This window comes from Panicum virgatum, chromosome 5K (assembly GCF_016808335.1).
Source record: "Panicum virgatum strain AP13 chromosome 5K, P.virgatum_v5, whole genome shotgun sequence".
NCBI lineage: Eukaryota > Viridiplantae > Streptophyta > Magnoliopsida > Poales > Poaceae > Panicum > Panicum virgatum.
Genome location: NC_053140.1, coordinates 17,375,803 through 17,403,383, shown reverse-complemented (window position 1 = coordinate 17,403,383; position 27,581 = coordinate 17,375,803). Strand labels below are relative to the sequence as shown.

The 27,581-nt window shown below is 48.5% G+C and overlaps 1 pseudogene; it reads left to right on the top strand.

Moving 5' to 3' along the window:
* The first annotated feature begins 366 nt into the window (after positions 1–366).
* Positions 367–20,066, top strand: LOC120706714 (annotated as a pseudogene).
* The last annotated feature ends 7,515 nt before the right edge of the window (positions 20,067–27,581 follow it).

The following is a 27,581-nucleotide window of genomic DNA, read 5'->3' as shown; positions in this document are numbered from 1 at the left end:
AGGTTTCCTACAACACTATAATTTTTATAGGAAAAGTAAATAACTCTAGGGAAACTATTGATTTTCAGTAGTGTTTGGCCTTGATATCATATTGAGTTGCATGTACTAATCAATTCAACCCAAAAGAAAGAGATGATAAATTCACTTATACTTCAACACAGAGAAACCCTTTTTATAAGCGGATCTACAACATATAAGCTAGTCTCTGTATGTGGTTATAGGTGAGTATAGTTATGGTGTATGTGTGTGAGTATATGCGTTAGTATTATTGTGTTAAAAGGAAAAAAAAAGATTAATCAGACAAATTCAACTGAGAAAACAAATCCGTCCCAACTGCTGCGTGCGCTGGTCGAGATAACATTTTATTTGGCTAATCGATCGCCCATGCACATGGATGCAGCTAGGGGATTTAATGCAATTTGGTTGACCCGTCAGGGACAAAAATTAAGTCCAATTATTGGCGCTAGCCTGTAGTCACCTTCCTCGAAAGAGGATTACTGATTCTTCACGCCGCTGGATGAACGGCGCCGTTGATGGCATAGGCCGGCCGGGCTTTTCTGGCTTGACAGCAAAGCTAGCTGGGCGGCTGAGCGGTTGCCGAAGTTCCTCGGAGCACAGAGCCTGCACGAGAAGGCGACACGCAGGTAAACCACTGATCCCCTCATCAGCTCGGTGTTTCTTCATTTTACATTGGAGTAGGATTTGTTATTGTCAATCGTAAATTTGTGCCAGGTTAACAGAGTTTCGTACGAAAAGATTCTTTTTTTAGCATCGCGATTTCCTCACTTTGCCCTAATCGGTTTGCCACACGCTGAATCTCCGGCTCACGGCTTGTCCGGACTCCACTGCACCACCTCCGATCCGCCCCTTTTGCCCCACCACCTCCGCCCCTGGATCGTTGCCGACCTCATCCGAGGAAGACTCGAGCGCAGAAGCTCCGATGACTGCGAAGCGAGCGGCACCTCGGATGAGGAGGAGGTGGAGGACCAATCCTGGTTCAGTAAGCCCGTGCAAATGTGTGGTACACTTTCTCTCATGACTTAGCGTTTTGAGCATGACAAAATCTCTTACGACTGCGCGCAATAAGGATATACACAGAGAGTCAACGATTTCTCGTTAATTGGTTTCGTATTAGGATCTCTGCTACAACTACAAACTTTATTGGGAGTATTGGATGTATCTGCAATCTGCTAGTTTGGATGAGCATCTTTGTGCGAACGGCATACAGAAACCCTCAGATCTCAAACATTAGTTGCCTGTTGATCACTTCGACAGTAAATAATTTTGGTTTGCTAGGGACAGCTGTCTAGGTAAACACAATAATAACGAGTTAGCACCAATTAGAAGATTGGTTCAGCAAAGTAAATATTTTCACTTCAATTTCCCTGTTCAAACAACGCAACAGCCTTAGATACAAGACACGTACATGAATGCTTGTTCTATTAGGAAAAAATGTTCAGAAATTTCCAGTTGGAATCTGTTTACATATGTCAGCAAAAAGTACACACTCATTGTCTTCAGTAGGTGGCACTAAGTACCCATCATCATGGTTGAAATGGAACCAATTGCACTAATGCTGTACTATTTGTGATTTGTGAATCATATAACCTCTCCATCATGCACGCTATTAAAACAGTTCACAATTGGGCAGTTCCCATGTGCTCATATTGTTGGAGACGTGTTAAAGATTCCTTGCTCCGGAAAAAGAGGAAGTATAATTACAATGATCACAGTAACAATATTTATCATTTTTGTGCAGGCAAGAATCACTCGCTGCTTTCCATCATCCGTATTGCATGGTCTGTTTATGGATTACCAAGGGAATACTCTTACAGATTTTCTTAAAACAAATGGTCATGTGGTGCTTCAGAGAGTGAGCAACTATAATTTGAGATCTTTCACAGAGGAGGAGATACGACACATTACCAACGGATATAGCGCTTTGCTGGGGAAAGGGGCATTCGGTGAGGTTTACCGAGGCGTGTTAGATGATCAATGCCTGGTGGCAGTAAAAAAATACAAAGATGGGACCAGGAAAGAAGACTTGGCCAAAGAGGTGATAGTGCACTCTCTAATAGCAAACCACAAGAATGTGGTAAGGCTTTTTGGTTGCTGCACCGAGGAAAATGCTCTAGCCATTGTTATGGAATTTATTTGTAACGGAAATCTTGCCAACATCCTTCATCGAGGTAACGCTAATGGCCATGTTTTCTTCCCTCTGGACAGACGCTTGAGCATTGCCATTGAGTTAGCTGAAGTGCTATCTTACATGCATTCAATGTATAGTCCTATTCTTCATGGGGACATCAAACCAGATAATATACTGCTCAATGAAAATTTCGAGCCGAAGATATCCGATTTTGGAATAGCAAGATTGATTTCTTTTGATGGGACCGAGCATACCCAAAATATCATTGGTTCTATTGATTACCTAGATCCTCAGCACACTCAGACTGGGATTCTAACTCCGAAGATTGACGTATATAGCTTTGGGGTTCTTTTGGTGGAGATGATTACCAGAAAGAAAGCCGCAGCTGGGAAAAATTACCTCATTCAAAGTTTCATTGAGGCTCTTAAAAGAGGGAAAAAAGTGAGGCAAATGTTTGATAAGGAAATTGTAGATGGAAAAAAAAGCATAAAGGTGCTTGATGATATTGCAATGCTAGCAGCCCAATGCTTGATATGGGAAAACAAACAGCGCCCAGAAATGGTTGAAGTGGCAGATAGACTAAGGAAGTGTAGGAACGACCTGCAGCAGCGCAGGAGGGGAGCAATGCTTGAGTCTTCAGGTAATTATGAAAGATAAATATGTCGTACGTTGTATTGATGGTTAGTTGACATTTTTATTTTTGATGATTTGGTAATTCAATTACACATATTTCTACATTGACACTCCATAGTCGATATTCTTTACACATATGCCTTTTGCCACTATATTAATGATTAGAAATTTTCCTCTTCCTAATTGTATTGTACTAGTTACTAAATAATTGTTTGATTGTTTTTTTCCATGTGTTTCTCGCTTATAACAGATTATCACATCATTCCTTCCTTGAATTTGTTTAAATTACCCTTCAGAGACTGTTCTACTATTTTTTGTGCCAACTAATTGACAAGCATAATATGTTATTCCTAGATTAAAGTAAAATCTAGGGATTTTTTCCTTTTCTTATAGAGGTATTCCTAAATAGATGCCATTTATATGTGTGCCCCCCCCCCCACCCACACACACCCCACCACAGCACAGAACCACCAAATACGTAAAAAAGTATTAAGATCTTACACATGAAAAATGGTATTGGTAGATTTTTTTATATGGGTATTATAGCACAAAAAATTAAATGAAGCAACGTTCTAGGTCATGTATTGAAGGCCACCTTTACGTTCAATAATAAATATTATTTTTTATGTTGAGCTTATTTTTGTGTTGCTTCTTTTACTCGATTCAAGTCAAACTTATAAATATATGAATAACAATTGAACCTTTTTAAATAAAATATGGTCGAGGCAATTCATGAATTCATTGACCGAGACATTTTGTCTTTCCTTAGATGATATACTAGGTTTTGGTTAATAAAAACATGGCATGTCAATCTCTTAACATATAATGCTATTCAAGTTCAGTGACATATAATAAAGGTAATCACAAATATTTCCTGCTTTAAATAAGAAGGTAAGAAGGCAAAATTGAATATGAGTAGAACTGTACTAGGTAGGACCCTTTAATGAGGGACTAATACCAGTAATATTGTTATAAAATAAAGTTTATTGAATATTAAATGTCACAGTAATCTGGCGCATACGCCACCAAATAAATCACAATGCACTACTTCTAATAAAATAAAATAAAGAAAGAAGATTTATTCTCCATCCACAGATACATGTTAGGACAGTGATGCGGTCTAAAAAATGCAAATTTGAGGACTAATTCTTGCATAATATGTGTAGCAAAAAACCAATCAATTTTAATACTATGAAAATTATTTTTGAGATAAACTACATTCGTGTTTCCAATGTAAATATTCCGTTTTGATAATCAAAGTTTGAAAAGTTTGACCATGTATTTCTAGATTCTCATAAATTTTGTGGGAGTAGCATATTACGTTCCTATCACTAGTACCATAATTTTCCATGTTGCAGGCAGCAACTACCCTATCAATCCCACCAAAAAAGAACAGCCCACGCAAGCATTGGCCACCATTTCCCTTGACGAACTAAAGGAAATCACCAGGAACTTCAGTTACGATACTCTAATCGGACAGGGCTCACATTCTGAAGTTTTCCTTGGAGAGCTGAAAGATAGCCGGAAATGTGTGGTGAAGATCCTTGAATATCCCGATGTTGAGGAGCTTGACAACGAATTCCTATTAAAGGTGATGTCTGCCTATTCTACCTTGTCAACCATCCTCGATATGGCACTTTTCATTTAACATTTGCATAAAGGGATTGTTTTTTTCATCTCTTGTTGCAGGTTCAGTCCGTTTCAAGATTGGAGCATAACAATTTTCAACTTCTTGGCTACTATACAGCAGGGAACGTCTGTGCTCTTGTTTACGAGTACTCGTCAAGGGGTTCCTTGCATGATATTCTTCATGGTGATGAGCCTTTCATTCCGAATTCTTTTGTTTTTGTTGCTTGGTACATTTTGGTATCTGTCGGAGGAAAACTCCAGTCGGGTGGCGGATTGCACCCGCCTAATCCTAACTTAGGATGAGCTTAGAGGTAGTCAAGTAGTGCTTGATCTAGAGGCGTACGAACACAAGAAACACACGAGGATTTAGAGTGGTTCGGGCCAAGAAACCCACATCCACTTTGTGTTGTATTGTCTGAGTGTGTATGGAAGTTGGGAGAGTAACTGAGCTAGACTCTGCATGAGAATGCTCTTTTCTCTCTAACGTGCGCGCTCTCCCTTTTATATGTCCAAGGGAAGTGTGTACACAGATCGGGGCCCCGACAGGTGGACCCGATGATGTATTATTAAATAACGTACACTTTGCCCTTCAATGCCTTAGATCCGGAGATCTTCCTTGTCGGCCTCCGCGCGTATCTTCCAACCGGATATGATCTTGAGTTGTCCTGTCGGTGTAGAGCCAGCTACGAGCGTAGAGGGTATGATGAAGCGCCGAACTGTCCCCTCTGTTCACTGTAGCGCATAATGTTGTTCCATACTGCAGCTGGTCATCATGTCTTGCCGCGCATGCGCGTGGCGTTGAGACACTGCTGCCAGCATCGGTACCAGACAAGCTTGTGGTGGCGGACTTTCGTCTTCGGGTACGTGTCCACGGGACAAATGTGCCAAGATTGCGAGAACAAAGTGGTGGAAGCTTAGAGGGGAAGCGTCACAAGCGTTTAAGGAAAGGATGCTAGGTGAGGGGCCTTGGGAAGAAGGAGAAGACGCAAATGACATGTGGCTAAAGATGGCAACATGTGTTCGGAAGGTGGCCTCAGAGGTGTTTGGCGTGAGTAGGGGAGGCAAACAGGAGGGGAAAGACACCTGGTGGTGGAACGACGAGGTGCAAAGGGCTATTAAGGAGAAGAGGAGTGTTTCAAGCGCCTCTACCTTGACAAGAGTGCAGCCAACATCGAGGGCTATAAATTAGCGAAGAGGGTTGCAAAGCGAGCTGTGAGTGTAGCAAAGGGTAAGGCGTATGATGACCTGTATCAGCGGCTAGGCATGAAAGAAGGGGATAAGGACATTTATAGGATGGCTAGGATCCGCGAGCGGAAGACAAGGGACATCAACCAAATCAAATGTATTAAGGATGGGACAGATCGACTGCTAGTGAAGGATGAGGAGATCATGGATAGATGGAGAGAGTACTTCGACAAGTTATTTAATGGGGAGAGTGAGAGCCCTACCCTTGACTTAGATGACTCTTTTGACGATACAAACAGACGTTTTGTGAGGAGAATTCAGGAGGTAGAGATCGGGAGGCTTTGAAGAGAATGAAGAGAGGTAAAGCGATGGGCCCTGATGGTATTCCCATTGAGGTGTGGAGATGCCTAGGAGATAGAGCAATAGTATGGTTAACTAAGCTTTTTAATCTCATTTTTCGGTCAAACAAGATGCCGGAAGAATGGAGGAGAAGTATATTAGTACCTATCTTCAAAAATAAGGGCGATGTTCAAAGTTGTACTAACTACCGTGGGATTAAGCTGATGAGCCATACGATGAAGCTTTGGGAGAGGGTTATCGAGCATCGCCTAAGAAGAGTGACAAGTGTGACCCAAAACCAATTTGGGTTCATGCCTGGAAGGTCAACCATGGAGGCGATTTTCTTAATACGACAATTGATGGAGAGATATAGGGAGCAGAAGAAGGACTTGCACATGGTCTTCATTGACCTTGAGAAGGCATATGACAAAGTACCGAGAAATGTCATGTGGTGGGCTTTGGAGAAGCACAAAGTCCCAACTAAGTACATTACCCTCATTAAGGATATGTACAAGGATGCGACGACGTTTGTCCGGATATGTGATGGCAACACCACTGACTTTCCTATTAACATAGGCCTACACCAGGGGTCAGCATTGAGCCCTTATTTATTTGCTTTAGTGATGGATGAGGTCACAAGGGATATACAAGGTGAGATCCCTTGGTGTATGCTCTTTGCTGATGATGTGGTGCTAGTTGACGAGAGTAGGGCAGGGGTTAATAGGAAGTTAGAGCTGTGGAGACGCACGTTAGAGTCGAAAGGGTTCAGACTTAGTAGGACCAAGACTGAGTACATGATGTGTGATTTCAGCACGACTAGGCATGAGGGGGGGGACGTTAGTCTAGATGGGCAAGTGGTGATCCAGAAGGATACTTTTCGGTATTTAGGATCGGTGCTACAAAAGGATGGCGACATTGATGAAGATGTTAGGCACAGAATTTCAGCTGACTGGTTGAAATGGCGGCAAGCTTCTGGCATCCTTTGTGACAAGAGGGTGCCACAAAAGCTAAAAGGCAAATTCTATAGGACAGCAATTCGTCCGGCGATGTTATACGGTGCTGAATGTTGGCCTACAAAAAGGCGACATGTGCAGCAACTGAGTGTAGCAGAGATGCGGATGTTGCGGTGGTTTTGCGGGCACACAAGGAGGGATAGAGTCCGGAACGAAGTTATTCAGGATAGGGTCGGGGTGGCACTAATTGAGGAGAAACTTACTCAACATCGGCTGAGATGGTTTGGACATGTCCAATGAAGGCCTCCTGAGGCGCCGGTGCGTAATGGGGTTCTTGAGCGGGTCAATAATGTAAAGAGGGGTAGAGGTAGACCTAAACTGACGTGGGATGAGTTAGTTAAGAGAGACCTTAAGGATTGGAATATCTCTAAAGAGATAGCTTTGGATAGGAGCGCTTGGAGACTAGCTATCAATGTGCCTGAACCTTGAACTTATTTCTTTCGGGTTTCATCTCTAGCCTACCCCAACTTGTTTGGGAAAAAAGACTATGTTGTTGTTGTTGTACCTGTTCTGAAGAAGACGCGTTGGACGGTTCAAGAATGATCGTCCTATTAGAGCTTGTGTCGGTATCAAGAACATCGACTGTATCGGCTTGCTCCTTATTTGCCTCCATCAGTATATTAGGAGTTGCAGTCATCTCATGTTGTACTGGACTTTCTCTATTGGGGATTTCTTCAGCTGCATCCTGGAAATAGAATTACAGTCAACCAGAGTACATGTGTATGCAATAAAGAAGAAGTATTAGAAAGATGAGTTACCTGGTTGGTGTTGGACTCTGATGGACTCGGGGAAGCTAGTGCTGATTTCTTGATAATTCGCCTCGTGATCATCTTCATTTTCTTGGTTAAGACTCGGGGGGCAACAATTGCAGAAGCTTGTCTTCGTTTGGAAGCCGACTGAAGTAAGTCTGGCTGAATAGTCATTATCACTTTTTTCATTGGTGGTGATACCTTGCAAAAGAGGACATGAGAAGCAGTTGGAAGAAAGTGGAATGGCTCCCCGTTGCTGGTCATAGGTTCTGGACCATCCTGTTGCTGCTAACAGGGTGAACAGGATTAGTCAAGTAAAGTGATAGAGGACTTAGAAAGAATAAAGTGCACAGATTCAGTACCTCTTCCTCTGGGATTACATATTCATGATCAATTTGCTGCAGTCGAGGACCTAGAGCTTTTCTGAAAACATGGGTTTTCCACATTTCCCACCATGTGCAGAAGTCGATTGATGAAGGATCAAAGGACAGATCGGCTGATATTGGAATGTGGAGATTATCGAACATGCTGTAGCATCTTGAACTGGTGAGGCCATCAGGCAGATCGGCTCTACTCCACCAAGTGGTGAATATGGAAGTGGGGAGGGACCTGTCCTAGGCCGAATTGCTGAGCTGCTATGACTGGTTTGTAAGTTTCGTAACCTGGCTTGATTATTCTATTGGGGGTGCTGATGCCAACAGGAAGGAAGCCAGGTCTGATCATTAAAGAATACAGATGTCGAGTGCTGTCGTCATCGGCAAAGTTATCTAGTCTAAAGGCAGCTGGGTTCTCAAAGGATTTAGATTCAGTGAATGGGAAATGAAGGGGATTCTCTAAGCCTTTATAGAAGACTATGAACCAGTTTGCTGCATCTGCTGAATTCAGTTTACTACCAGGAAGACTAAATAAAGCTTGGCCATAACTAGTACATCTAATTGTTTTGCCACTCTCATCAGGAAAAGGGTTCTTGGTCAGGCCTTGGAAGTTGGGGATATAGTGCTGAAAGTACAGTTGTGCCCACAACTGAATAAACCACCAAGGGCCTCCAGTTCTCAGTTCCTTTTGGTTAAGCAAGTTAGATGTCATCAAATGGAGATATCTGTAGGTTTCTTCAAGGAAAAGCTTACTTAGGCCGGTGTGGTTGCCATGGGCCAAATGATAGGCCAAAAGAAGATAATTCTTAGTTGGAGCTAAAGAAGGGCCACAGAAGATGAAGTGTTCTAGCCAAAGATTTAAGAAGGCTGTGTATTCCTTTTCAGTCACTGGACCTTTTGTTTTCATGTGCTGACTCATGTAAGTGCCACAGTTTGTGCAGTTAACCTTGGATGAAAGTTTAAAGGGGACTTCTGCCATTTTGTGGGCAGCAGGATTAGGAGATCCAATGTCTAGGCCAGTTATCATGGTGACATCTAGCAGAGTAATGGTCATGGGTCCATGACCGAAGAGAAAACAGTTCAGAGCATCAGACCAAAAATAGCCGATGGTTTTCAAAAGATTTTCATCTTTATCTAGAGGAGACAGTGATACGCTAAGTGCATCGGCTATGTTCAAATCCTGCCACAAGGGCATATAAGTTTTTGCTACTCTGCTGTACCATGTAATCCAACTCTCAGGAGGGTTAGGCCAGACTCTTAAGCAGTCGGCTCAGAGGTTCAAATCAATGTGTTGACTCACGAAAGGGATCCTATTTGTTTCCCAAGAGATCAAATCTATGGGATTTTCATAGGTTCGTGGGCCAAGACAGAAAGATTTTGGATTGGAAGGATGCGGCAGAAGGATGTCTGACACCTGAAGTTTAGAAATTCAGAAGTTCCTATATGGTGTCGTGTTTTAGAGTTTGAAGTTTCAGAAGCTTGCTAAGTTGAAGAAAACCGAAAGAATTAGGCTGAATATTACCTTCAGGCTGCAGATTGCCGCATCATCAATAGTAGGATTTGTTGTCTGAGCTGCAGAGTCTGCCATGGTTCAGATCCGTTGACTTGAGGTTTGGTTGCTGTGGGCTCTGATTCGAATTCCGGATGCTTGGAGAGTTCTTGCTCGAATTTGTAGAGCTGGGTTTTCGAATTACGCTCGGTTTTGAGAGTTTGTTTCGAGTTCGGTTCAAGGTGGAAGTGATACTCTACTCTTATGCGGGTTGCTTCTAGTTTGAATTTCGTCGACTCTTGGATATTTATAGAAGTCTGATGCGTTGCCATCGGCTTTTTGGAAAGTAATCAAGCACACAGAATTGAAGGAAATCGATTTCATTAAAAGAAAAAGGTTTTTACAAGGAAAAGCCGATTGTTACAAAGGAATTAATCCTTCGGCTTTATAATCCTACTCCTACGGCGTACTGCTGGTAGGTACCTAGTACCTACGGCGTTTGGGGCTCCGGGCCGGCGCATCTCCGCCGTCGTCACTGTCGTCGTCGTCGTCGTTGTCGCTGCCGAAGGCGCTGCTGCCGCCCTCGGACCCGAAGTCGCTCCAGCCGTCGTCGCCACTGCTGTTCTCTTCCTCGCTGTCTTCCTCAGAGGACCCGAGGAACCGGAAGGGCTTTCCGCCCATCGGCTCGTCGTCGCCGGAGGAGGAGTCGATCTCCTCTTCCGAAGAGGAGTCGACTCCGTCCGAAGAGGGGTCTTCCTCGTTGCTACTCTCCGACTCCTCCTGGAACAGGAGCCGGAGGTCTTCTCCCTCGGTTTCGGGCTCGTCCTCCTCGGAGACGGTCCCGAAGTCGAACTCCTCTGCATCCCAGTGCAGAGGAGCCAGCGCTTCATACGCTGCTGTCGGGTCCCACTCCGGCATCGGCTCCCGACTCTCCGGGATGGAGTCGATGGAAGAAGTAGGGAGGGGGGAAGAAGGAGAAGAGGAAGATGGAGAGTCTCCGAAGGAGTTGGAGTCAGAGGAAGAAGAGATCGCCATGGCTGGCGGAGGAGTGGGGTTTTCTACGCTACTTGGCTTTGGCAGGAAAAAGGAGTTTCCCGTGAAGAAAAGCCGATTCGGGGTAAGGTTAAATAGTAAAAAGATGGATCGGCAGTTTCATGTTCTACGAGGAGCCAGTTGCAGAGACGTTGTGTCTTCCTTGATGGTTGCAGTGTGTTTTAATGAGCATTAACGGGAAGATGAAGCGACGGAGTGGTTTTGGAATTATCATTGCCAAAACCAGGGGGCATGTGTTATCGCCATAAATTAAGCAAGATGGGCTTAAAGCAGAAGATTAAGAAGGCTTGTAAATCGGCTCCTGCGTGAACATTTGGGCCACATGGGCCATGTATCTTTAGATTTAGTTCAAGATTAGATATAGAGTCCGATCGGGACATGATTAGTTTAGATTGTTTCCCAAGTCTCCGGACTATAAATATGTACCCTAGTTAGTTTGATTAGGATTGGCTATAGGTTGCAAGGCTTTTGGGGTAAGTAGAGGGTAGCATAGATAAACCTTAGTCATAACTAGCATGTGTAGGACGTGTTAGGTTTTTCTTATGCAATTAGATTGAGCCCTAGGTTAAAAAACGATTAGCGACCCTATTCACCCCCTCCCCCTCTAGGGTCGGACACCCCGGTGATCCTTACAAAGGCCTTATCAACCAGTGTGCGGGATGAGAAATGACTTCTGCACTCGCCTCCATAGATCTCTGCGAGCAGCTCGCAACCCTCCTCCTGGGTAATGTACCACATGAAGATGCGACTGGCGCCACGGCGGACCGTGTGTCACTTAGCCAACCGCACTATGCACTCAGCAGGTATATGGTCTTCAGGAAGGATGTTGTCTTTCAGGTGGTCCCGAATCTGGGAGATCCATGCATCGAGACCCCCCTGAGCATTTGGATGCGGCACCACAAGGTCTCCTGGATCTCGGAGATCCATGCATCGAGATCCTCAGTGGTGCTCACAATCCTTGGCGGACCCCACAGATGGAGCGCCGCTCGGACCGCTAGCTTCGAGGTGCTAGTCTGACCCCTTCGCCTAGTTTGGCATGCTGGGCGGATGGTCTCAGCAGCCATCTTTCGAAGACGCCCTCAGGCACAGGTGCTTGAGTTGATGCGCTCGTGGAGAGTTCATCTGCTGCTGAGTTGTTTGGTCGTGGAGCATGTTGCAGCTCCAGCGCATCGAAGTCCAGGAATTCTGGCTCTTTTCCGAGTCGAAACCTGGCCGGACCCTCCGATGTAGGGCTTCTTGTTGTCTCTGTGATGGCCAGACCATCACCTTCTGCTTGGGGGGACCTCTGGGGCCCCCTGGGTAAACTGCTTAGACCTCTCAGCGACCAACACCATGCTGGTCACCTCCGTCATTGCTGGAGGCCTGCTCGCGCCGCTTGCTGACGTGCTTCGTGAGCTTATGGATCTCGTGGCATTCGGAGGCATTGTGGCGGCCCCCGGGGTGGACTGGGCATGACCCGCTGTTGCGGCCCTACTGGCGCGGGTGTTTGCCGCGCGAGTTCTGGCCTATGGGCGCTATTGCAGCAACCGGGGCGCCAGATTGTGGCATGTCGACGCTGCGACTCTTCTCCTCATCGCTGCTGCTGTGAGCAGTGGCACCCGGACCACCCATTTGGGCGGCCCCATCTTGAGGAGCTGAGTGCCATGCACTGCCCTTAGCGGCCCTAGTGCACTTGTCCGCCAAGGCAAACAAGGTGGTGACAGTTTCCACCTAATGTGTGGCCAGCTTCTCTAGCATCTTCTCGTCACGGTCCCCCTGGCGGAAGGCAGTGATAATATATGCGTCTGAGATACGTGGAATGGTTCCTCGTACCTTGGTGAAGCAGGAGATGAATGCTCGGAGGGTTTCTTCGGGTTGTTGCCTCACGGCATGGAGGTGGGCCTCCACGCCTTGCTGCTGGTACATGCTGGCGAAGTTCGCCGTGAACTACGCACAGAGTTCCCCCCAGGACTAGATCGATCTCGGGGAAAGATTCATGAGCCAAGTCCGGGCTGGCCCGGTCAAGACTACGTAGAAGTAACTTGCCATTACGGCGTCGTTACCCCCAGCCGCCGTGATGGCGGTGACGTAGACCTGCAGAAATTCCGACGGGTTGGTCATCCCGTCGTACTTTTCCGGTAGGTGAGGCCGAAACTTGGACGGCCAGGCCACCGCTCGGAGGTGGTCTGCAAGCGCTGCGCAGCCCACCCCAGCCACCAGGGCATGGACGTGTCCCTGCGGCTTCGGTGCTGCCGCGTCAAGGTTCCGACCCTCGATGTTGAGCCGGCGCTCACGCGCCCGCTCCATGGTGACACGGGCGTCCTCTCCCGCGCGCCTGCAGTTGATTTCCTCCCGTGGATTCTCGGTCCGTGCACTCCTCTGTTGTAGAGAGCACATAGCCGGATGCGACGCCTTGACAGCGACGCTATCTTGATTCAGATCCCCCTGCGGAGCCTGGGGTGATCTAGGCCAAGTTGAGGAGGCGGTCGACATTGTCGCGCCATTGCCTCAATACGTCTGGTGAGGCCGCCAGATCCGACGGGTTGCGGAGCAGCTCCCACGGAGCGGGATGCGTTGGGGCCCTGAAGGCCTGCTCGGCAGCACGCTACGGCGCAACGTGCACCATAGCCCTCGATGGAGGGCGGCGAGAGGCTTGTGGCGCAGATGACGCCACTTCCTCCCCCATCAGGTGGTCGTGATGCTCGGCTACCCGAGGCATGGTGATGTCAAGCCAATGATCAAGTGGAAACCAAGCTAGCCCCCCTACCTGGCGCGCCAAATGTCGGAGGAAATCTCCAGCCGGGTGGAGGATTGCACCCGCCTAATCCTAACTTAGGATGAGCTTGGGGACAGTCAAGTAGTGCTTGATCTAGAGCCGTACGAACACAACACATGAGGATTTAGAGTGGTTCGGGCCACCGGAGCGTAATATCCTACGTCCACTTTGTGTTGTATTGTCTGAGTGTGTATGATAGTTGTGAGAGGAACTGAGCTAGACTCTGCGTGAGAATGCCCTTTTCTCTCTAACATGCGTGTTCTCCCTTTTATATGTCCAACGGGAGCGTGTACACAGATCGGGGCCCCGACATGTGGACCCAGGGATGTAATATTAAATAACGTACACTTTGCCCTTCAATGCCTCAGATTCGGAGATTTTCCTTGTCGGCCTCCGTGCGTATCTTCCGACTGGATATGGTCTTGAGCCGTCCTGTCGGTGTAGAGCCAGCTACGAGCGTAGAGGGTATGATGAAGCGCCGAGCTGTCCCCTCTGTTCAATGTAGCGCATACTGTTGTTCCAGACTGTAGGTGATCATCATGTCTTGCCGCGCATGCGCACGACGCTGTGACACTGCTGCCAGCCTCAGTACCAAATGAGCCGCCTCGGTAACTGGCGGGCTTACCGTGTTGTCATTTCACGCCTGCCCAACCCGTCAGAGGGCAGCCCATGCCCTGCGGTGGCAGCGCACGCCTCAGCCACCCGCTCTTAATGCGGCAGGTGGGCTGACAGCGCACGTCTCAACCACCCGCATTTAATGCGGCAGGCGGGCTGGCTTACGAAAAAACACTCGCGTCTGTGGGACACGTGGCGGCACTGGACCCTGGGGTCAGCGGATGCGCCCCACAGGGGCTCGTGGCGGCTCCGGAGCCCTACTTGAGTAGGGAGCGGGGTCCAGAGGTTCGCGCCTGTGGGACATGTGGCGGCACCAGACCCTGGGGTCAGCGGCCGCGCCCACAGGAGCTCTTGGCGGCTCCGAACCCCTTCCCGAGTAGGGAGCGGGGTCCGGACCCCTTGGCTGGCTCGAAGGCTCAGGCCTGCTGGAGGTCCGGCTTCCACATGTGGGGGGTCTGGAACCATCCCTCATTCGGGACCTGTCCGCGGGGTCCGGAGCTGTGGTAGCCGCCATTGAGCGCTTCGTCCTTGTAGACACACAACAGCACCGGACCTACCATCATGTGGGGAGCGGTCTCGGAGGCTGTTGTCACCATCTGTCAGGCTCGGGCTCTCGTACCCAGCTGCCTAGAGGCTTAGTGCGAGGTCACGGATAAGCTCACGCCTCTTTGGCTTGTCCTGTAGGAGATCGTATACCTGTCTGAGTGTACCAACAGTATCTTTGATGAAAGCAACTGTCTCTTACTCCTCATTTGTCAAATGTCACGAGTGTAGGAGAATAGATTGTGTATAATGGATGGATGTATTAGTCCGAGCCTTGAGGCTGAATATATAGAGATACATGATTTGGAGGGCAAGGAGCCTCTGCTACAGATATGGTAGGATATGGATACAATCCTAATTTATCTAAAATAGAGATATCTCTAATATACTCTAACATCCCCTGGCAGTTGACAGGATCTCCTAGCTTGATAAGTTAATTATCTTATCCATTAAGGCAGCACAATACTTGCAAGATTGCTGATGAATTGGACAAATAAGGACAATCAATTCTCATACAAGAAAATCCTTCAGAATTTAACCAATTAAAATTAATCAACAAACCCTCTTAATTGGAACTAACTACCATACTTCAGTTCATACACAAGTGACCAAAATCGACCAACTAAGAGTACATGAATCACTTACCAAGCTTGCAGTTCAGAGTCTTTCATATCAGCAGATGAAGGAGGTGCCCACCAAGGGCCTTGAGCCGATGAACCAGCCTTGCTTGGGTGCTGTAGTCTGGGAATTCAGTATGGAGTGGAGGAGGGCACCATGGATTGCTATGGATATGGAGGGCACCAAGCACCAGAGGCGAACATGGAAGGGGTTGTTGTCGGTGGAACAAGCTGAGCACTTGCTGGGGGAGGAACAGACCGAGCCCTTGGGGTTGAAACTTCTTGAGCCCCAAGCGACACGATCTCATTGGTGCTGGCGCGGAGGTCCTCTTGGACGGCCGTGGCATCTCGCAGGGAAGAGGGCCGGCGGTGGCTCCGTTAGCTAGGGTTTGGAGAAGGGGTTGGGGATGAACCGGCTTGGGGATTTGAGGTATAAATCGAAGGGAAATTGATTTGGCACGACGATTTGGCGCGAGGGAGACTGTTTTGGCGGGAGGATTAGTGGAGATTGGAGAAGGGAGGCGGGGAGCAAGGGAGGCGGGGAGGAGCAGGGGATCGGGAGGAGGGAGAGAGTCGTCTGTTCAATCGCCATCGGCGGGCGGAGAGCGGGCGACTGGGCCTTGGTTACAGCTCCTACGTTGAGCGACTCACGAAAGGCCCACTTGGTTCTCTCTCTCATTTTCTCTCACCTCCACGTCGATTTTTTCTTACATGGCCTGTTGAGTCACCGGCTAACTCATCTTCATTATACTTGCTCGAAGAAAGCGACACGTCCAACAGTGATGAGAGCGGCGGCGCTCCAGATCTCGATGATCCTTTCTTTGATGACCTATTCTTCTCTGCTAGCTAGGGTGTCCCAGAGATCCCTCACGACTACCCCAAAGCAGCCATTAGCGCTACTGCTAAGAGCGGTGGGCGTCTCTCTGATGCCTCGGCGGCTCGGAAACATGACTATTCAACTTTTCCCCCTAAAAGAAAGAGTTATTCCAACTCAATGGCATGCCAAGTTAAACCTAAATGCTACAAGAAGAACCCTCTCCATTTAGCACTAACCAAAGAGCTCTCATGTTACTTTATAGAATACACACTGAAGTAACACAATAGAGAGAAAAAGAAACTCTACCCTACACCTTCTCCAGCGACAGATGGGTGGCAGGTGGGCAAGGTGGCCGACAGTGGGGTCGCCGCCGACCGTTGAGGCCGGCGGGGTTAGGGCTTTGGGGTTTTCGGGGTTGGGATTGTGGGGAGGGTTCCATAGCTGGCTGCCTTAGAGGGATGGCCGTAGGCAGTGGCCAGCCCGGTGGAGGTGGCAGGTTGTGGGCAGCGAGGCCGAGCGGCGATGGCGCTGTCGGCCGGGTGGTGTAGGATCTCTAGTGGGCGGGGTCGGCGGCAGGGTCGAGGAAGAGGAGTGGTTGGGAAGGGTGGGGAAGGGGCCGCGATGAGAGGTGGATGGACGACCGGCGGCGACCTCACTGTCGGCCGTGGGTGCTGGTAGAGGCACGCAGTGGCGGGGAGGGAGGGGGTGAGGGGCGCATGCTGGAGAGGAGGACAAGAAAGTTGGGGCAGGAGAGGAGGAAGAAGGCGGGTGTGGAGGCCGATGGTGGTGGAGGAAGGGGTGCACGCTGCAGATCTGGATGGAGAGCAAGGGAGCCGGCGCCAGAGGCCGGGCGGCTCGCTCGAGCAAGATGTGATGCTGCATCGATGAACTGCGCGAGGAAGGGGATAAGGTTGCGGAGAGAGGTACTCCTAATGTGAGAGCCCTCTTGGAGTAGTTGCCTCCTTATCTAAAATAATGATCTATGCTTAGAACATGATAAGTTACCTTCTACCTTTTTCTGTTTATCAGACATTTTATGACATATTGAACATTTAATATGATAGACTTGGACCAAATTTAGTTGACCAAATTTAGTTATGCTGTGCACGGTCGTTGATTTGCCTTTTTTTTAATGGAATGTTAGTGCTAGGAGCCTAAAACCTAAGAAATGTTTGGATTGAAAAAGGAGGTGAACCTCTTTACAGCTTGATGTTTATATGGAACTATCCTTTTGAGTAGGACAATATCTGTAGCACAAATCATGTATTTTTTACAAATATTTCTACACCGTTTTTAATTTGTTTTCCTGCCGTAAATTTGCTGTTATGGTATAAATACTTTTTTACCCTCAATTTGTCATTTTTGTTTGAGGAACCTTGACAATGTTTTTCTTTTAAAATAATCACAGAACATCCTTGGCTTCAAAATGCAAAGAAGGCTCCTAATGTTCCTCTTCGTGATATTGTGAAATGGAGGCTCAAAGAATTTTCTAGGATGAGTAGATTCAAAAGAAGGGCTCTAAGGGTCTGTATCTGGCTCACCTAACCTTTTCATCCTAGTCGCATGTTCAATTCTCTCTTATCTCAACCATGCCGATGAAAAATTGACTGACAAGATCTAGTTTATATATTTCACTAGGTCATTGCTGATCATTTGTCTGCCGAGGAAGTTGAAGGCATAAAGGAGATGTTCAAGATTATGGACACTGACAATGATGGGATTGTATCTTATGAACAACTAAAGACTGGACTAGCAAAACTTGGTTCTCAACTTGCGGAATCGGAAGTGCAGATGCTCATTGAAGCTGTAAGTATTTCAAAGAATAATCCTCCTCCAGTACGCATTGAAACAAGCAATATTAGATTTCTGTATTTCCTTGGAGAAATCTTTAGGTCGTGAACAAACCAAAGGTTAATAGAAATGGTATCAGAAAGATGTGATATACTGCGGAGGTGAAGCCAGAAATTACGGCCACCGAGGTCATCATCATTTTACGATGGGGTCATCAACACTAAAAATAGTAATAAATAGTAACTTTACATAGGATTATTGGAATTTCATCGGGGTCGGCAGACCCCGACAGCAAGCCGTAGCTCCGCCGCTGATATACCGAAGAACTGCAGACATGATAGGGAATTTCATGAGAAGACACATCTTGAACCAACTTCATAATATTTCCCAGTTATTGTAGTGCGCACCTTTTGATGCCATCCTCCACTTTGTACTCACATCAACCAAATAATATTCCTAACTCCTGGGGTGACTATTGTGGCCTAGAATTATCCAGCTTCACCCTCCTTATCGAGGTTGTTTAGATCAACATTATTACACACAGTAACGACCACACTACGTTCTCACAAAACGTTTAAAATATAAAGCATGCTTATTGAAAACCAATCCGTAAACTAAAAGGTCATTCATGGGATGTGAAGAAACGAAGAACTGATGTCTCCAGCAAGCGACATGCCTTGAATCATTCTCTCATTATATAATTTCCGCTAGCCATCTGCAATGGTTCTTTTTGAGGGAGTTGCTTTAAGTTTTTTAGTTCTCTGGTGAATTCAGTTTGACAGTAGATCCAAATTAAATGATCTGTGATATCACTTGATAATCTTTGGCTTGTCTTGGTAGCGAGAGGAGGACAGATTTTTTTTTGGTTCGGGAGGAGGGTAGATTATTGAACTAGTTGACTTGTACACTGCATTTCTTTTATTGAATTGTATAAACTGCACATCTTTGATCAACCGTGGTGGTATTCAGGTCGATACAAATGGTAGGGGAGCACTCGAATACGGAGAATTTTTGGCTGTCTCACTTCATTTACAAAGGATGGCAAATGACAAGCACCGTCGGCGGGCCTTCCTATTTTTTGACAAGGATGGCAATGGCTTCATTGAGCCTGAGGAGCTTCGAGAGGCTCTAGTGCATGATGGAGCAGCTGATAGCATGGAAATGGTGAATGACATATTGCACGAAGTTGACACTGATAAGGTCATTATATATACTTTCATATCTGATACCATTGGTTCTCCATTAATTATATTCATCTGAATGAATATCCTCTCCATTTACATATGCAGGATGGCAAGATTAGCTATGACGAATTTGTAGCAATGATGAAGAAAGATAGGAGAAAAGCATCCCGGCAACTACTCAAGAGGAAGATTTAACAGGCTTAGAGCAACTCCAACAGTCTCTGTATATCCTTTAGGTTAGGTAAAAATAAAAAAAAATCTCTGAAAACTACACCCAACAGACTCTCTTTCCAGCTCGCTTCTCTTTCCGGCTCGGCAACCCGGGCGGCCCCTTCGCTCGGCATCTTTGCCGAGGGAGTCCCGCTCGCCATCCTGCTCCTCCCCTTCCCGCACCACGCGCGTCTCTGGTCCTCCTAAGGCCGCTCATCCTCCGCTGCTACTCCGGCCCGGGACACTGACGCCATGCTGCTCGCTGTCGGCCGCGCCGTCCTCCACCTGGTTCTCCATGCTGCAGCTCTTGCCCGATTCAGCTGTCTCCCCCACCATGTTGCTTGCCGCCTGCCCTACCCTGTCCGGCCTGACATTGCTCCATCTCACCGCCATCGGCCCCCAGTCGTTCCGCTGGCTCGAGCTCTTGCCACGCCTCAAGCCATTCGCCCTGGTCAACTCCGCCGCTAGGAACGCCGACGACCCTCCTCCGACCACCTCCAACCCCGGCTCTTGCCTATTAAATCGATCGCAGGTGATCCCCTCAGGCAACTATATTGCAGGCAAACCCTCCCCTTGCCGCAATTTCACCTCCACCGACGCAGCCATATCTCGGGGACTACATTGCAAGCCTCAAGTTTTTTCTAGGGTGTTTAGTGCAAAATTTAGGGACCTCATTTGAATTTTACGTTCTCAAAATTTACCTAGTCTATTGGTTTCCCCACCATTTAGTAGGTTTTTTTTACGGACCTTCCAACTAGCTAAATTTACCTACCAGCCAGATGCCGTGCGCCTAACTTTCTCCAGTTTGATCTCGTGGCACCTGATGATGCCAAGTGTTGTACAACACAATGTTTTACAGTGGCAAAGTTCATATTTATGTGCTGCTTGCTTGTACCCGCAATGTGATGCCAAAATATATAAGATACTTGTGATGCAATTCGATGTTCACCTAGTACGCTGGGCGGGTGCGGAACGCAGACAACATATCGGTTGCTGCTCAAACTGCCAAGCAAATTGCTCTGACCCTGATGCTCTCGTGACCGAGAAGACGTCGGCGACTGACGGCTGCCAGCATTCAGCCACGTGACCGAATTGAATTCCGCAGCAGGGTAATGCTTCATCAGTGCTGGAGGGCACAAGCACAAACCCCTGGCCGCACCAGCCGTGGAGCATAATTTGGTAAGGGTAAGGCTAATGTGACCGAATTCCCGGCGGGAACCAGATTAAGCCGGGAAGCATGCGGCTCCATTTGACAGGCATCGGCAAAAGGCAGTTATGTCCATTGTCGAAACGTGACGGGTCGGGGCGGGCAGAGCATGGCTTCGTCCGTCCCCGGCTCCCATCTCCGGTCTCCGCAATTGCTCGATCTGAAGGTCTGAGTGACTGGTGATTCAGTGCCGGATAGGAGGCTAGCTAGGAGCTCTGCTGCATGCAGTGGTGCGCAGTCACTCAACCACACATGTTTTAGAATTATTTTAAGAGAAGAGAGAAAGAGAAAATGGTACTTTAATTCAACTATCCAGAAGCGATGGTCACCCCTCTTTGGTGATGACCAGTTCTCCACCATGCATATGTTGGATGCACACTTCTACATGTTGTCTACAAAACTTCCACTGAAAGTTTGATTTTTAGAATGTTCACCCCTTTTTGGTGATGAACAAAGTTGTGTATGCCCCTAGGCAATTTATGGCAAATATTTTTAGTACGCACATTCATAATAATTATGTGCGAAAAATGTGCATTTTAGTATATTACACTACTACATCTGTCCCAAAAATATGTCATTATATGATATAGAATTTGTTTCAAAATACAAGCCATTTTACCTAAAGATGGCAACCGGTAAAAATCCGCATGGATATACATTTCTCAAACCCGCATCCGCGAGATAAAATCCACATCCGCACCCGCGCCCACAACCCGCCACGAGCCCGAAGCGACGCTCGAACCCGCTATCCGCGGATACCCACATGCCTGCGTGCACGCCCGTGCACCCGCAATATTTAGGAAATGAAGCACATAATCACATTTTACCAGCAAGCAAACATATAAGGCCAAGGTAACAAATGAAATAGTCTCATACATGATACTTCCCACCATCATCTCAAATCGAAGTCTTCACATATTAACACAAATAAAAGCATACAACCACATAAAAGTCATTGTTCAACTCCATTATTACATAGGTTCGCGGGTCTGACGGGTTTGCGGATTCGGGTATCAATTTTTTAAACCTGTTGGCAGATATCCGTTGGGTTTAGAGTTGAACCCGCACCCGTACCCACGGACACAAACTCAGACCCGTATCCGTGCCGGTCGGGTTTGATAGCCGCGCATACGCGGATATTTTATACTCGTTGCCATCTTTAATTTTACCTTATTTGGTAGGTGCATGTACACACAACAATTTTTTGGTTTATAAAAGAATGTGCATCCCAGCTGGAATTCTTGATTTTTTTGTTGGATATTTTTGTGTGCACACAAATATGTGCACCTCATATTTCAATAATTCTGATGATTTTTATCTGCACATAAGTGTGTACATGTCATCCGTTGAATATCTTTTTGTTATATGCAAAAAATATATTTACGTTAATTATTATTTTTAGAGCATTAAATCAGGTTGTGCAATATATATGTGCATCTTGAACAACAATCTCTTTGAGAGTTTGTTATATACAATTATAAGTGCATCTCGCCTTCGAAATATGCATCACTTTAAATTTATTTATCTTACCTGTATTTATGTGCATTCTGATCCTTGAACAAAAACTAAAATATGTTCATACTAGTACCAAGTAGCTATAATTACACAGCCACGAACAGGTCTCTCTACCTCGGTTTCTCCACGTTCCGTCTCTCGTGTACGGACTGCTAGTGACCACACCTCTCCCCACCACGTGTCATACATCCACGGTCCTAGTGCTGCACAGCTAAACATGGGATCTGGGGAACCTAAGTTCCTCGTTCCTCTTTCCCCTAAAGTCGCGTCTCCTGAACAGGTGATCTATGGAAGCACTAGGGCTCGGAACCACCATAAGTAAAGCATTCTTTACGTCCTGTTAGATTGTAAACAAGACACGGCCCATGGGCCTACCGTAGCCGGCTCCCCATCATGCATACATGTACACAACTGTGGTTCCTGAGAAATACATTGCGTATTCCACATATCCTATTCGCTATCATGGTATCACAGACGGTTTGCTCCTGCGACCGCGCTTCCGCAAACCCTAGCCGCCGCTGACCCGTCGCCGGCTCCACCTCAGGCCGCCGCCGATCCTTCGCCGGCCTCACCCCTCGCCGGGCGTTCACCCCACTGCCTACTGCCGATCTTCATCGCCAGGCACCAAACCCTGCCGCTGATCTCGTTGATCGCCAGGTGATCCGTAGCCGCTATGGCCGACGACGCCGCAGCCGCTGCCGCCGCCAAGCGTCATGAGGAGGAGGCCCGCACGGCTGCCGCAGCCCTCGACAAGCAGCTCACCACCCAGGAGGAGGCCAACGCCGCCATCCATGCCCAGGCGATCGGGGTCATGAACATCAAAGTTCTTGTCCCTGTAACCCTAGACAAGCCGGCCAACAACTACGGCCGCTGGCGCTCCATGTTCCTCGTCGTCCTCGGCAAGTACAACCTCAAGGATCACATCCTCTCCGACGTCTCCTACCCTGGCAGATCGGCTTGGGCGCAGATGGACTGTTGCGTCCTCACGTGGGTCTACTGCACCATCTCCAACGATCTCCAACAGTCACTCATGATCCGGGATCCTGCTGCCCGCGACGCGTGGCTGTACCTCGAGGGCGAGTTCCTTGGTCAGCGCGAGTCTCGCGCCCTGCTACTAGAGTCCGAGTTTCGCTCCTTCAAGCAAGGGGATATGTTCATTACGGACTACTGCCACCGCCTCGAGACGATGGCCGCCTCCCTCAAGGAATTTGGTGATCCAGTCGGCGATCGGCAGCTTGTCCTCACCCTTCTCCGCGGCCTCAACGGCAAGTTTCGGTACATGGTGTCGAATCTGCGGATGCAGCGCCCCTTCCCCATGTTCACGGAGGCGCGCACGCTGCTGCTTCTTAAGGAGATCTACGTCAACGACCTCCAGGACGATGGCCTCTCCAAGCCCAAGACAGGCACCCAGGTGCTGGTCATGACGCAGCAACCACAACAGCCTCGCGCCCCCACCGCACCTGCTGGTTCTGGCGGGGGAAACAGCGGCAACAGCGGCAACCGCAACCGTCGCCGTGGACGCGGCGGCAATGGCAGCAACAATGGCGGCAACGGTGGCGGGAACGGCGGGCACAACAACACCGGCAACAAGGGTGCCGGCTCACCAGGACCCCGACCAGGCGTGTCGTATCCCGGGTTTGGCAACCCGTGGTCCGGCTAGCTCCAACTGTGGCCGCACGGCTTCGGCGGTCTCCCTGGCCATCTGCCACGCTCGCCGTTCGACCAGCCGCAGCAGGCGCTGCACATGATGCCGTACCAGGGGGCTACTTCCAGACTCCACCCCCTGGCTTCGGCTACATTGGCGGGCCACCTCCGTCTACGCCCTCGGCCTCTTCGTCGACCGGGACGCCACAGAACGCGCCCTGGAACCCCATGGCCACCGTCTTGGGATCAGGGGTCCCTCACCAGCAACTTCAGCACGATGTCGCTGATGCAGCCAACCAACTCCAGCGAGTGGTATGCCGACTCTGGTGCTGCTTCGCACATGACCGCCCACTCTGGTATACTCTCGTCTCCCCGATCCCCCTCCTTGTCTGGTCCTTCTTCGATCATCGTCGGTAATGGTTCCTTGTTGCCTATTACCTCCACTGGCTCATACTCGTTTCCTACACCACAACGTCCTCTTGTTCTTAATTATGTTTTAGTGTCTCCTAGCATTATTAAGAACCTGATTTCTGTTCGTCGTTTTACCATTGATAATAACTATTCCATCGAGTTTGATCCTTTTGGCCTTTCTGTGAAGGACCTTCAAACACGGAGCGTGATCGCCAGGTGCAATAGCATGGGTGACCTCTACCCGTTCTTCCCGCACACCAGCAGCTGCACACCCACTCTTGCCGCGACGACTACCCTGTGGCACCGTCGTCTTGGCCATATCGATTCCGAAGCTTTGTCCAAGCTTATTAGCTCCCAGGCTATCTCCTGTAATAAACCCAAACATGATCATTTATGCCATGCTTGCCAACTTGGCCGTCATGTTCGTCTTCCTTTTGGGTCATCAAACTCTCGTGCCATCAATAAGTTTGATTTAATACATTGTGATCTTTGGACATCTCCAGTTGTCAGTGTGTCCGGTTATTGATGATTACTCACATTATGCTTGGACATTTCCTCTTCGGCTTAAATCTGATACTTTTACCACTATTACTAACTTTTTTGCCCATGTGCGCACGCAGTTTGGCACTTCCGTGAAGGCTGTCCAGTGCGACAATGGCCGCGAGTTCGACAACTCCTCGGCTCGCACGTTCTTCCTCTCTCACGGTGCCATTCTTCGCATGTCTTGCCCCTACACCTCTCAGCAAAATGGTAAAGCCGAGCGCGCTCTTCGCACCATTAATAATATTGTGCACTCCCTGCTTTTTCAAGGCAGCCTGCCACCCGTCTATTGGGTTGAGTCGCTTCATACCGCCACCTATCTCCTCAACAGGCACCCAACCTCGACTCTAGGTGGCCGTACACCGTTCTTTGCACTCTACGACACACACCCCACTTACACTCATCTTCGTGTTTTTGGTTGTGCACGTTATCCTAATTTATCTACCACTGCCACCCACAAATTATCTCCTCGTTCATCGTTATGTGTCTTCCTTGGTTATTCATCTGATCATAAGGGCTATCGATGTCTCGATCTTCATTCTAACCGGATTATCATCTCTTGCCATGTGGTGTTTGATGAGTCCGTGTTTCCCTTCTCCGAGATGTCCACTTCCCCTTCGGATCCCAGCACACTAAACTTCTTGAACGATGCTGATGACTATGCTATACCCGCAAGGTCTAGCACTGTGGCTGCAGGTTCTCCCATCGGCGCGTCGCCCTCGCTCGTTGTCGAGCCCATCTCCAGCGCGAGCGACCACGGCACCCCAAGTCCCAGCGCGGACACCCTCGGTGCACCCTCGCCACCCCCTGTCGAGCCAGCAAGCTCCAGCGCGGGCGGCTCCGGCGCGCTGCCCCCTACTGCACCACCTTCGGACTCCGGAGGCGCCCCCAACATACTTCCGTATGGCCCTGCTGCCCCTGCGGACCCGTCGTCCCAGGTTGTTGCCAGCAGGGCTGGGCGTACAGCCGCCACGCATCCTCAGCCCGTCGTGCCCATCGTCAACGATCACGGCATGAGGACTCGCGGCAAGTCCGGCTTTGTGCAGCCGGTCGATCGGCAGAATCTTCATGCTGCTGCCCTCTCTCCAGTGCCGATGTCAGTTCGCTCCGCCTTGACTAATCCACTTTGGCGGGCAGCGATGCAGGCCGAGTTTGATGCACTCCAGGCCAATGGCACCTGGGACTTGGTCCCTCGACCGCACGGCGTCAACCTCATCACTGGTAAATGGGTCTTTCGCCTTAAATGTTTGGCTGATGGCTCTCTTGATCGTTACAAGGCTCGTTGGGTTCTTCGGGGATTCACTCAACGGCCCGGCATCGACTACGATGAGACTTTCAGCCCGGTTGTCAAACCTGCCACTGTCCGAGTTGTTCTCACTCTGGCTTTGTCCCATTCTTGGCCTATTCATCAGCTGGACGTCAAGAATGCTTTCCTCCATGGGACACTCAATGAGACATTATATGCTGAGCAGCCCTCAGGTTTTGTTGACTCCTCTCGGCCCAATTTTGTTTGTCGCTTGAACAAGTCTCTGTATGGGTTGAAGCAGGCTCCGCGCGCTTGGTATAGTCGCTTTGCTGGACACATCACCTCTCTTGGTTTCGTTGAATCCAAGGCTGATTCATCGCTCTTCATATACCGCCGCGGTGCTGATACAGCTTTCCTGCTTCTCTATGTCGATGATATTGTTCTGACAGCCTTGTCACTTAGACTCCTTCAGCAGATTATTGTAGCTCTTCAGAAGGAATTCTCTATGATGGATATGGGTCCTCTTCATCACTTTCTGGGCTTATCAATTGAGCGCCGAGCTGATTCACTCTTTCTCTCTCAGAGGCAGTACATGCTGGATATTCTGGACGCTGGTATGAGTGGCTGTAAGCCTTGCAGCACACCTGTTGACACTCACGCCAAGCTGTCTGCGGATGGTGTTCCAGTGGCTGACCCGACACAGTTTCGCAGCATTGCTGGTGCCCTTTAGTACCTCACGTTCACTCGTCCTGATATTGCTTATGCCGTCCAGCAGATTTGCCTTCATATGCATGACCCGAAAGAGCCTCACCTCGCCGCCATGAAGCGCATCCTGCGCTATGTTCAGGGGACCTTGACCTTGGTTTCTATCTTCACCGGACCTCACCTGATGATCTTACAGTCTACTCTGATGCTGATTGGGCTGGTTGCCCCGACACCCGTCGTTCTACCTCTGGCTACGGTGTGTTCTTGGGTGACAATCTGATTTCCTGGTCTTCGAAGCATCAGGCTACTGTCTCTCGATCCAGTGCTTAGGCCGAGTATCGTGCTGTCGCCAATGGAGTTGCGGAGGCGTGTTGGTTGCGCCAACTCCTTCATGAGCTCCATTGCCCTCTTCGTCGAGCCACCATCGTGTATTGTGACAATGTCAGTGCAGTTTACTTGTCTACCAACCCCGTTCAGCACCAGCGGACCAAGCATGTGGAGATTGATCTACACTTCGTTCGTGACCGTGTCGCCCTTGGAGAAGTTCGTATTCTGCATGTACCTACAACATCTCAGTACGCTGACATCTTCACCAAGGGCCTCCCGACCTCGGTTTTCGTTGAGTTTAGAAACAGTCTGAATGTTCGCGGCGCTCCCAGTTCTGACTGTGGAGGAGTGTTAGATTGTAAACATGACACGGCCCATGGGCCTGCCGTAGCCGGCTCCCCATCATGCCTATATGTACACAACTGTGGTTCCTGAGAAATACATTGCGTATTCCACATATCCTATTCGCTATCACGTCCTTATTCAAGGATGCCCTCCATTACCGGAGCTGCTCTATTGTTCGCCCTCAGCCCCTCATCCTTAATCGTCATAGTACATGGCGAGGAGGCCCAAGATGGACATCGAGGAAGGATGCTCGAGCCTTTGCATTATGTATAAGAGAGTCCATAAGTATTTTGTTTGGAGAAAGGATCAAAGTCCCAGCCTAGCTTTTGCTTGAAAGCATGCACGCAGGACAGGGGTTCGAGCACCTCTAAGCTCTCTAGCTCAACCACCGAGCTGCAAGCTTGTCTGCGAGTCCATAGGTATTCACCCCGGTCCCTTTAACCATCAACAGCACCACCATACCGTGCAAGCAGAAGTGATGTTGGATAGGATATAT